We start from the raw sequence: 11,453 nt of genomic DNA, 5'->3' as shown, positions 1-11,453 counted from the left end.
AACGTTAAAGTGCCTAGGATAGCACAAGGGTTAAGGTCCCACTTCAAGTCATCTTTTGAGCCTTTTTTTCCAGTGGTCTTTAACGATTAATGCACTTTTTAGCCCAAATCTAAAAACCTGCATCGTTTTCTAGGACATAGTTTCTGCAGAGCAGCAATACTTCTTTAGAAATTTAAGTTGGGGAGTACGCCTGTGCTAATTTCCCATCATGATTTTGTTTACATTCTCTCCCGCTAGTTTACAGCCCCTTGCGCACCCTACCTAACATTAAAACAGAAAATATGCTACAACAACATGTAAAAAACACAATTTTCATTGGAGTGGGTCTATAACCCTTGGGCTACTTTAGATGACCCCACCCTTACTTTGACGCATTATTCCTACCATGAAAAAGGTGGATAAAGGTGGAAAGATTTCATGTAATCAATGGACACCTGTGAAAATCACAAATCATTGAAGAAAAAAGGTTCAGCGGATTGTCTACTGGGTCCAGATGACCCAACTCCCAACGTTAAAGTGCCTAGGATAGCACAATGATTAACCCTTTAATACTGGATATGTCACCAGCAACACCTATGTACCCCGAGGCTGGTAGACATATAGTAACTCTTAGACCGATTACACGAATAACATGAACCGACTGATTCTGACGCAGAGAAAAGCGACTTTTCACGTTGGATTTGCGCCGATATGCAACACTGTAGATTTAGGTTGATGGCAACTGTAGTGCAAGGCTGCTTTTTCTCTGCTTCTGAACTCGCTGGAATGATGTTATTCGCATAAACAGCTGAAGGGCTGAGGTTGTCAAAAGAAAGTCAACACTGGAGCGATAGCTGTGGTAGTTAAGAATTACTATCTACTACCTCATGTCTGGGTTAGCTGGGTTTTTACGTCACTCACTTTTCACGCCAGTCATCAATTAAGCCTTCTCCCTAAGCAAATAGCTCAAAACTCTGCATAATTTTCTCATCCGAGCTTTCCACAGAATCTGGTATCAGACTGTGGACCACGTGAACAAAACAATGAAGATCAGAGACGCGAGTCTGCGTTCGGCGGCTGTTTGCACTACATCTCCCATAATCCATTGGATTAAAGTGACAGCGTCTCAGCGCACAATGAGTCTTCCTTTGATGTCTTGAAACCACAACGAACACACATCAGTTTTTAAATTTTCTAATTTAACTTTTCTTACATCTTTTAGAAACAACAGATGCAACTTCAGCTTTTTCTGCCACAATTATCACAAAAATGCATGTGAGATTGTTGAGGGGCTGTAGATCAATACAGACTGAGTTTCTCCTTTTTTTTTATGCTGGTGTACCGCTGAATTTTTGACCAGGTAAACGTGTGCCGTGGCTCAAAAAAGGTTGAAAAACACTGCATTAGAAAATTACCTCTGAATTGTAGGCGTGGAGCAACCCTCACCCCCCCCCCCCTTCCCATCACCCATAACTGAGAATTCACATGCTCTCCAACTAGCTTACAGCCCGTCACACTCCCAGTCTATCATTACCAATTGCAAAATATGGCGATCTGTATTGGAGCGATCCAGTTTTGAGTCAGATTCCAGCTAAGACGAGGAAAATCAAGACGTTCATGGATCTAGTGGATGCATCCGAACGGTGCCAGTATTTTCTGCGTCACAAATACTCTCGTTTGGGTCTTTACTGTGAGAGACGGTCGTGTATAGTTCAAGGACACGTGGTCACCAGCTAAATGTTTCCTCTCAAGCAATGAAACCTTCTTGAATCTTTATGATCTAATCTTTAAAATGTTGTCAAAATTAGCGAAAGCTTTCGACTGTTAAGAAAAAAAAAGGATTAGTCAGCTTTTTCTGTGAGAACCTTCTGCATGAATCAGCCCTTCGTTTCCACCGTGGACTAGAAAGAAAGAATGCCTTTCTCTTGAAACTATCTGCCCCAAAGCCGCGCTTCTCTGCAGGCCGACTGAAATAAAGCTGAGATCTTTCAAAAAGCTATTAATTCTTTAAAACGCTCAGCTTTACACACTTGTTTACGGCCTTTGTGTTCATTAAACGGTGGTGTTGCTTTGAGTCCCCAGTTGCATGACTGCCCTGACATTCACACACCAATCATGGGAGCTTAATTGGTAAAGACCTTCATTAAATAACTCGGCGCATCGCAAATCTCTCACAGCCTCGCGCTCGCCATTTATGCTGCTCCGTTACTCGGCACATCAAAGGTGCCGCTCTGATATGAGCGAAATGGCCCATCTGAACAGCAGGGCATGAATGACAGCATGTGTTTGCTTTGAAATTTCTCTCAGAGAAGCAGGGGGGGGGAGCGCTCTTGGCACAAGTTTTGTGTCATAAAAGTTGAAAGCATTCCACCCGTCTTGGCCTATAAGCACAATAAATTATGAGAAATGAGAATGGCAGCGCAGTGGCATTGTTCGAACCCATCATTACAACACAAACATCAGCGATACAAATGCTCTGATCCATCCGGCCATAAACATGGGCTCAGAGTGTTCAGCAGCACTCTAATCTTTAATTGCTTTGGATGCACTACTGATAGAAAGTTGTTTTTTTTTAACTGCAATTTTAGGGCAATGTTTCCACATTTAAAACAAGATGATAAGGATTTTGTTTTGTTACTACCCCAGCGTGGCAACCAGATGGTTTGAATTCCACCTATTGCTTGGTGGAGAAACAAAGATGGATGGTGTTACGTTGGTGGCGCTCGCTGCAGCTCTCTGCTGTTTTTGGAAGGTCCACTTACATCACTCTTTGCAGTTGTTGGCCTCCCACAAAGATCTAATGAGAGCCCGTTGTGTGCAGGAAAAGTTGTGTCACAGCGCGTGCACACCAGCTGACAGGAGCAGCACGTGGTAGGACCAAATTGCTCAGTGGGGATTCGAGATATTCTGACATTTCCATTATCTGACCTCTCAGGAAAAGCTGCCCTCTAAATATGACATTTTTGGATTTAAAGGTCCAAAATGAAACAAAAAATCCTTTTTTTTCTTTTCTTTTTTTTAGCAAATTTATCAATTTAAAGGAACATTAAAGCGGCTTTGCAGTTTCTTGCGTTCACATCCGTTTGTTTTTAAAATTCTGCTGTTGCGTCACCTTTAGAGTTTACATGAGTCTGATCAAGTTTCTGTTTTTTATGAGTAAAAGACTTTTTCTCCATCACACATTGAGAGAAATGAAGGTTAGATCTGTGCCAAACTGATTTCTTCCACCTCCATAATGGAGTCTTTGGCCCACCGTCATAAAACCGGGCCTGATTAAGCCCAGCATCCTGCTTCGCCTCAGCAGCTGGACAGAGGAGTTCACGTTTGCCAACAGCATTATTTGTTAAAGGAGCTTCAAAAATAACACGCACCTTCCCTCACGCAAGGCGCCTCTGGGCCCACCATGACCTCACCATCCCCGCTCTCTGCAGACAGGCTCTCTGCAGCACATGTTGTTTACTGACAGTCACCATGAGGAACAAACACGATCTGCATCAAAAGTGTGAATGCAGTTGGTTTGCCAACATTATGTAATTTCAGATTTTTATCAAGAAAACCACATCAAGGGGTTGAAACCATTTCTGAAGACTTGAAACAGTCATAACGCCAAAAGCAAGAAATGAAAGTGGTACAGAGAAGAAACACCTGCAGGAAAATGTCCGTCAACTCATTCGTTAAAATGGAAAACACGCCTGAGGCATTTAAATCCTCCCCCCCCAAAAAAACAAAACAAAATAGTTTGGTTAATGATTATCATAAGTATAACAAACATCTTATGGTCTGAAAGCAGCAAATCAGAGCATGAGACTAACAACATTTTACAGTGTACCTGAAGATCTCTGGGCATAAGCTGAAAATCTCAACATAGTCTTTGACAATCCTACTGGAAGTTTACTATCTACTAGCAGAGTTTAGAAGGTCTTCGGTTAGAGTGTCACATGATTCAGGGATGTGGTTTGCCTGAAGGCTGACACTTAAGTAAACTGAACTGAAATAAACTCGAGGACTGTCAGCAAAGGTATGAACTGGTTTTTTTTTCTTAGCCTTTGTGCCATCCTTTGGGGTCAAGATGACCATTGACGTGTTCTCCCTACCGTGACAAAGGTGGATAAAAGTGGAGAGGATTTCATGTTATCCACACCAGTGAAGATCACAAATCATTGAAGAAAAAAATTTCAGCACACTGTCTAGTGGGTCTATATGACCCAACTCCCAATGTCAAGGGCCTAGGATAGCACAAGGGATAAACCTCACGGGCTGCAGATCTGGGAATCCCAATCTCCTTTGACATACTTTGTCATTGTTATGTGCCATTGTAGTATATTGTAATGACTTTGGGTTATTAGGTGGGGGATGTGCATTGTGGGAGTTTATTGCTTCTCTTGGGGTTGTGTATTAGTTTTCATTACTCTAATGAAAATCCTATTTTTTGTGTTTTCAACATGACCTCGTGGGATTTTCTGATGTTGGTGGACATTTATTAGGACAATCAGTTTAAGATTGTACTGAGCCCTCCAGGGGCCAGTGGGTAACCCTTGTGCTACCCTATGACCCCACCCTTGCATTGACGTGTTTTCCCTACCATGACAAAGGTGGATAAAGGTGGAAAGATTTCATGTAATCCATGGACACCAGTGAAGATCAGAAATCATTGAAGAAAAAAGCTTCAGCGCACTGTCTAGTGGGTCTAGATGACCCAACTCCCAATGATAAAGTGCCTTGGATAGCACAAGGGTTAAAAAAAGAAATAATCTGATAAACCGTGCGCACGGTTTATCAGATTATTTCTTTTTTTCAAAAAGAAAATGCTGTTTGAAAAAATTGCATTTGTGATGTCGAAAATATGCTGGACGGGCCACGAGCTCCCTGCTCCGCTCCATTCTGATGCATCCACTCCTAGACCCATGTATGTTTCCTCTGTGCGGCTGGATAGCTCCAACATTGCTCGCCATTTTTGTTGCTCGGCTAATGTTACCTTGGGTTAACCCTAGAATGATGGGAAATCAGCAGAGGCTTACTTCCGCAGCAACAACCCCGCCCACGACTCGCAGGCAAACTTCTGATGAATTCTGCCGCTCTGCAGAAACTATGTCCTAGAAAACAACAGGTTGTTTTCAGATTTTGGCTAAAAAGAGCATAATTAGAATCAAAAGACCACTGGGAACGCTTTCACAATAGATCAGAATAGAGTTGAAGTGGGACTTTAAGTAGGAATTACTAAAGTGATGTTTCACCACACTTGATCGTTTTGTGTAGTTCTTTGCGATGTTCTTGCACATTTTTTCTACGGGCATGCTGCGGGCGGCGGCTGCGACTCTAGTCTCTACGAGTGGATGCATCAGAAGGGGGCGGAGCAGAGGGCCTGTGACCCACCCAGCGTTTTCTTTGCACGGCAGATAAGCTGTTTTTTTAAACAGCATTTTCTTTGTCTGCCCCTGATTCACAACAATTTGAAAAAAGAAATACTTAAAAAATGCAAATTTAAGGTTATTTTCCTCAAATATGTCCTCTATTGTCAGCAAAACAGGATTTTCATGGCAGTGGCTCTATAAATCGGAGTAATGTGAAACTCAGTTTCAGCCGCAGATACCAAAACATATTCACAATACTTTAGATGTTTTGATGTAGTTTATGATGGACTTGATTTTTTCTAATATATACGTTAATATTGTTTTAAACATGGACACATATTACCTTTTGACCCCTTTTACAAAAATAAAAATAAAAAAGCAGCTGCCCTCATCTGCTCTGACTTAAAGTTTCAGGAAGCATCCGTCTTTATCTGTGCTCGTAGTAAAAGTCTGCATCTTTGTCTGTATGTGGCCACATTAGAGTCTATAAAATGTCCAGACTGCGCATTAGGACAGGGAAACATCAATGCGGAGCGTTTTCTCCAGGTTTTAGAGCAACACGTGTTCCCCATTCAGACAGCATCGTATTCAGCACAGCCATGCCAAACTGTATTCTGCGCCCATTAGAAAAGGCATGGCGCCGACTGCAACCATTTTATGCATCGTGAATTAAAAAAAGAAAGAATACAACAAAGGAGACAAGAGAAAAAAAACAAAGTTCTTTCCAAAGCTGCAGCAGCTGGTCTCCTGAGCTTAAAAAAGGATGGAGTCAACATCACTGTCCCGAGTTTTATTGCTGCCATCAAGTTCAAAATGATCTAAATTAGTTGTTGAATTCTCTCCAGTAATGCTCAGCTCTCCAGGTTTTTTCTAGCTGAACTCTCTTTGTCCAAAACAATCCAATCTGTTGGTTTCTCTGCACCTCCACATTTCACAGACACCGGTTTGTTTTTGTTGTTCTTTCCAGGACAGATTCATCCAAGAGACACGAGTCTGACCAACACCTCATCTCTAGATGTGTGGGGTCGCTGTGATTAACCTATTTTTGGGCGGGCTGTTTAGTTTTTTAATCAAAGTGATGACATTTTTCTGAATTCGCATGCTTTTGATGTGTTTAGACTGGCCTGAAACACACATTCCTGTCCAGTTATCTGGGCCGTGAGAGGTTCTCCTCCAAAAAGTTGACTCTGTCATCGTGTGCGCTGCTCCACAAAGGAGATATCGTGCAATACGATCAGGGAGGCTACCAGATTCCCTCTGCAGTGTAGTAACGGGCCAAAAGCGGCGAGATGATGTTTCCTCGGCAACCAGGAACACAAAGCATCCTGAGCAGATGGGTGAGCCGCCTCAGAGTCCAGAACGTCAAGGAGCAGCAAAGGAAAAACTGACAATCGCGGCCGTCAGGAACCCAGACAACAGAAACGCCGGCGATGAAGCCCACGTAAACAAATAAACACGTCTAGAATGACAGCAGAAGCTAAAAGGGGTGTTAGCAGGTGATCCGGTGGTGGATCGTTTATCAGCCGGGCCACATTTGGAAGTGCTCAGGCTCGCATTGTGGTGGGTTCTCAGACAGGTGTAAAAGCAATCTGTGTAGTGAGAACAGTCTGTTAACCAAAACACCCCCCACACCCACAACCACACACACCTCTGACTGTGAACAGAGCATACTAAAGCACAGAAAGTCTCCTAAAACAAGAAATCTCAGCAAATCTTGCCTCTTAAATCCTTTTCCTAACCCCAGATCGGAGCAGATCTATAAAATTTTGCATCTTTAACTGGTTAGTTTCCCAGGACTAGCTCGCACGCGTTAACAGGTTGTCAAACAGATCAAAAGTCCTGCACCACAAATAAAACCAAAGTGCCTCCATGTGGTGCAAGACATCCACAGCAAACAACCTTTCTGCAGCTTTCCTTTCGATTTTCCATGTTTGTGTAAAATATTACTGTCAGCAACCGAACCTACAACCTCGATGAAGAGATTGAAACACAGACAGTGAAGCGTGACGAAGGATCCCCTTAAAAACTTTATGGAGAGCTGTTTTCGTCTGGAGGCCTGGACCACGTCAGGGGCTGCTGCCTTCCCTTTTTTTTGAGTTTGTTATGACTTTGCCGCAAAAGAATACAGGGTGGATGTCTCTGTCTGTCTTGCAGTCTCACGGAAGTCCAAACCCAGTCTTCCAGGACCGTCCCACTTGTTTTCTAGTTATCCCAGCTGTGTGGACTACTGAGCACTTGGATAAGGTGTGCTGTTCACCTGTATCCCTTGTGCTATCCTAGGCACTTTGACATTGGGAGTTGGGTCATCTACACCCACTAGACAGTGCGTTGAACCTTTTTTCTTCAATGATTTGTAATCTTCACTGGTGTCCATGGATTACATGAAATCCTCTCCACCTTTATCATGGTAGGGAGAACACGTCAGTGTAAGGGTGGGGTCACAGGATAGCACAAGGGTTAAAGGCCGTGTCACACATCTACTACGTACATTTTGCGCATTTTCAACGTACGAAGTGTTGGTCTTTCCTGTATGCGTGATATACGTAATTCAAGTGTCTTTTGTGTTGGTTATTCGTCGATGTACGCAGATGGATTTTTATGTTCGTTTGACTTTGCAGAGTTTTTGCGAGATGCATACGGAAATTTGCGGCTTTCCACGACCGTTCCACGAATATCTAGCGACTTTTTCACACATGTACCAGCGATGTATGACTTTTATATCGCGTATACGGTGTGCATATCACGTTAAAATTATGTAATTGATGCACAAATCACTAATTAATTGCATATAAAAATCACAATAATTACGCACCGTTCATGTTCTACGTTCATTCGTACTTTTTCCATGGTTTTAACTTGGTTCATCCGCGATACATCTGTCAAAAATTTTATGCAAAGACCACAACTTTTCTCACTTCTTCCACGTATATTCAATTAAATTCAATTATCCAATTTTCATCCATCCAATATCCGTAAAATGTACGTACTGGCTGTGTGACATGGCCTTAGACCACCTAAGATTTAATTTTTGACGCATAGAGTAAACAGAGTTCAGCCACAGCAGGGCATCAGATGCCAAAGTGACTGACTTTGAGTTGTTACTGAAGGAAAAGAACCACAAGTTTTATGCAAACAACTGCTGACATAAAGAAATAAAAAGAAAAACCTCAGCTCTTGGGTCACATGGTATCCCTTTTAAACATTGACCACACCCACTAGAAAATTCTGAGCAATCCCACGATTGATTTTGGAGAAGAGACAATCTAAAGAAATTATTAAAATCATTTTTTACTTGTTGTCCTGTAGAAGTCAACACTTTTGTTTCTTCCGGAGTATGAACCTGTCCAAGTATAGATCCCTGAGGAACACCTCCACTGAGTAGATTCGACTTCAACTAAAAGTTTCAAAGAAGCAGATTCTTCATTCATGTTTCAGCCCATGTTGAGCATCGTCATTCGAATCAAGTCCAGTTTTTTCTTTAGCGCTTTTGTGTGCGCGCGGGGGGGGGGCGGTGTAACTTAGGTAAAATTAGTTTAAGCAGATCAGCTATGAAAGTAATAATAAGCGGGAGCATCTCCGTGAAAAGTCTGCTTGGAAGGGGTCTTAAAGACAGGTTCCTGCTTTGGATTAAACTCTTGTTTTTGGAAGCTCAGACAGGTCAACAGGGCAGAACCAGTCTGAACATAAATCAGCTCCTACATGAACTTCAGCAGCGCTTGATGATACGTGTGACGGCTCTCACTAAGATGCCAGGACTGGAACTTTTCCTCTCAAGATGAAGATTTGTGAGACTTGAAGTCAACAATGAGGTCCAGGTATGTGGCAGAGAAAAATGAAAATCTCTGCACAAACTGGGACTTGTAGCTGCAGCTATTGTGTCACGTCAGTGTGGTGGTATGCAGTGGGCTCTTCTAAAGCAAAACTATGAAACATTTAATTATAAGAAACATCAGTCCTGCAGAACATCCCTGCTTGTTGATTTTGGGCGACGTCTGATTAGAGCTCATTTATCAGAATTCCTCTCAGTGAGATCACTGATGTTTTTGTTGATGAAGATCAGGAAAGTTTTTCCAGAGTATCTATCTTACAAATCAGATTTCCAGGAGTGTAAATCATCAAAGTCAGCACAAGGAGGATTTGAGCGTAGCACCTCTTCAAAGGATGGCGTGTCATGCGCCTTTGCCTCTCAGGTCTTGGACCAGAGAGAGTTTGGGGTTAGGAAGCCCCCCTCCTGGGACTGAAGGCATCCACACCGTAACACACACATGTTCCGCTTTCCATCAGCTGCTGTGTTCATCTTCTCTGCTCTCCCATTCACACCGCTATCAGGTTGGACACACAAACACATTCTCCTGAAAGAGATCAAAGAGGCTGCTGGTTAGTGAGGATGACAAAAGCACTCCATTCAGATGCTCCAGCGAGCACTTCACTGGTTTGGTCAAAAATACTTGTCCATAGTTTAAACCAAAAATACACCTGAAGACCTCAAAGCTAAAATTAAGCTCTGCAAATCATCTTAATTATCCTAACTTCTGCCTCAAAAAGAAAATAAAAACAAAACACTGTGGAAGTCATTTTTAAAAATGTCTGGAAAAGCGATTTATTTCGCATCTGTTTGAAGTTGCCTGACACATGGCGGGGGACGAGCAATTGTCCCCCGAAGAGTTAATTGATGGAGAGGAGAAAACCTTTGGGGAGGGAAAAGTTCAGTCCTCTGCCTCCGTGTCCCGTTTGAAGGAGATGAGAGTTGGCAGTGCGGGAGAGGCTTGAAGATTAATGTTGCAAAAGGAGGCTCTGACAGCCTTTCCGCTGGCTGTGGTTCTCTTGGGTGGCCCGATTGGTCTTGGATGTCACTTTTGCTACTTAATCTTGTGTATGTGAACCAGGCTGGTTTTTTTGGGGTGCTGGGGTTTAAAGAAGAAATGGCAGTGGGGGGCGGGGGGGCATTTGCAGAAAGCAGGAATGTCACTGTAAAAGTTTAAATGTGATTCTTGTTTATTTGGTTGAAGGAAATCAGCCTTGTGAGGATTACATTTCCAGTGATGATTCATCACTTATTTGTCAAAATTAGAAACCGCATCCAGACGGTGTGTAACCAGATTAAACCAGATTGTTTGACTGATCTGAAATTTGCTTCAGTCATTCATTTATTAACTTTCTTTTTAGAATCTTTTATTTCCATATTTCAGAATAAAACTCCCCTAAATTCTGTTGTGCAAAAAGCATTTTCATAAAATATTAAGGCGTCTACATTTTCCTCTGATGAAGGTTTTTATTTTATTTTCTAGTTTTTTATCCAACAAAAGCTTTAATTCTTTTAAAAGTTAATAAATGAAGCTGGACTTATAGACTTGCAACTACAGTTTATATGCAATTCATTAAGGATTTGTGCATCAATTATGTAATTTTCATGTAATATGTGCGCCGTATAAGCGATATAAATGTTGTACATCACTGGTACATGTGTGAAAAAGCCACAAATTTGCATATGCTAATCGCAAAAACCATGCACAATTGTGTAAAATTTATGTAATAATTGCATATAAACTACATAAAATACAAGTAAACTGTATAATTGTGACGCAACCAAAAATTTGGAACAGCTCAAAACCGAATTTACGTGAAGACCAGTCAGCTGAAACCCTTGCACATCGACGGATGATGAACGCAAGAAGCACTTATGAATCACAAATATCATGCATGTATCATGAAACACCAAAACTTTATTTGTAGAAAAAACACATAATGTACACAGTGACTGTGTGACACGACCTCTATATTAGTCGTTAAGACGCCTGCAAAAATGACAATATTAGATCTTTTTACATAGTTTTTCTTAAAGATCTTTTTTTCAAAATGTTCTGTAACTTTTCCTAAACAGTTTCTGAACATTTTTAACACCCTTTACCTATAGATCATTGCAGACAAAATTATTTATTAAGGCTCTCACTTTATAAATAATTTCAGTAAGACAATACCTCGGCTCTCAGTTGCTTTAATTACTTAATTTTAATAACAGAAAGAATAAATTGTTTTGTTTCCGTGCTTTTCTGTACCATTTTTGTGATTGAGAATTAAATAAGAATAAAATTCTTGAATAGTTTCAGTTGAGATGAAAATGAA

Source organism: Oryzias latipes, chromosome 9 (genome assembly GCF_002234675.1).
Source record: "Oryzias latipes chromosome 9, ASM223467v1".
Taxonomy (NCBI): Eukaryota; Metazoa; Chordata; class Actinopteri; order Beloniformes; family Adrianichthyidae; genus Oryzias; species Oryzias latipes.
This window is presented reverse-complemented; position numbering follows the sequence as displayed.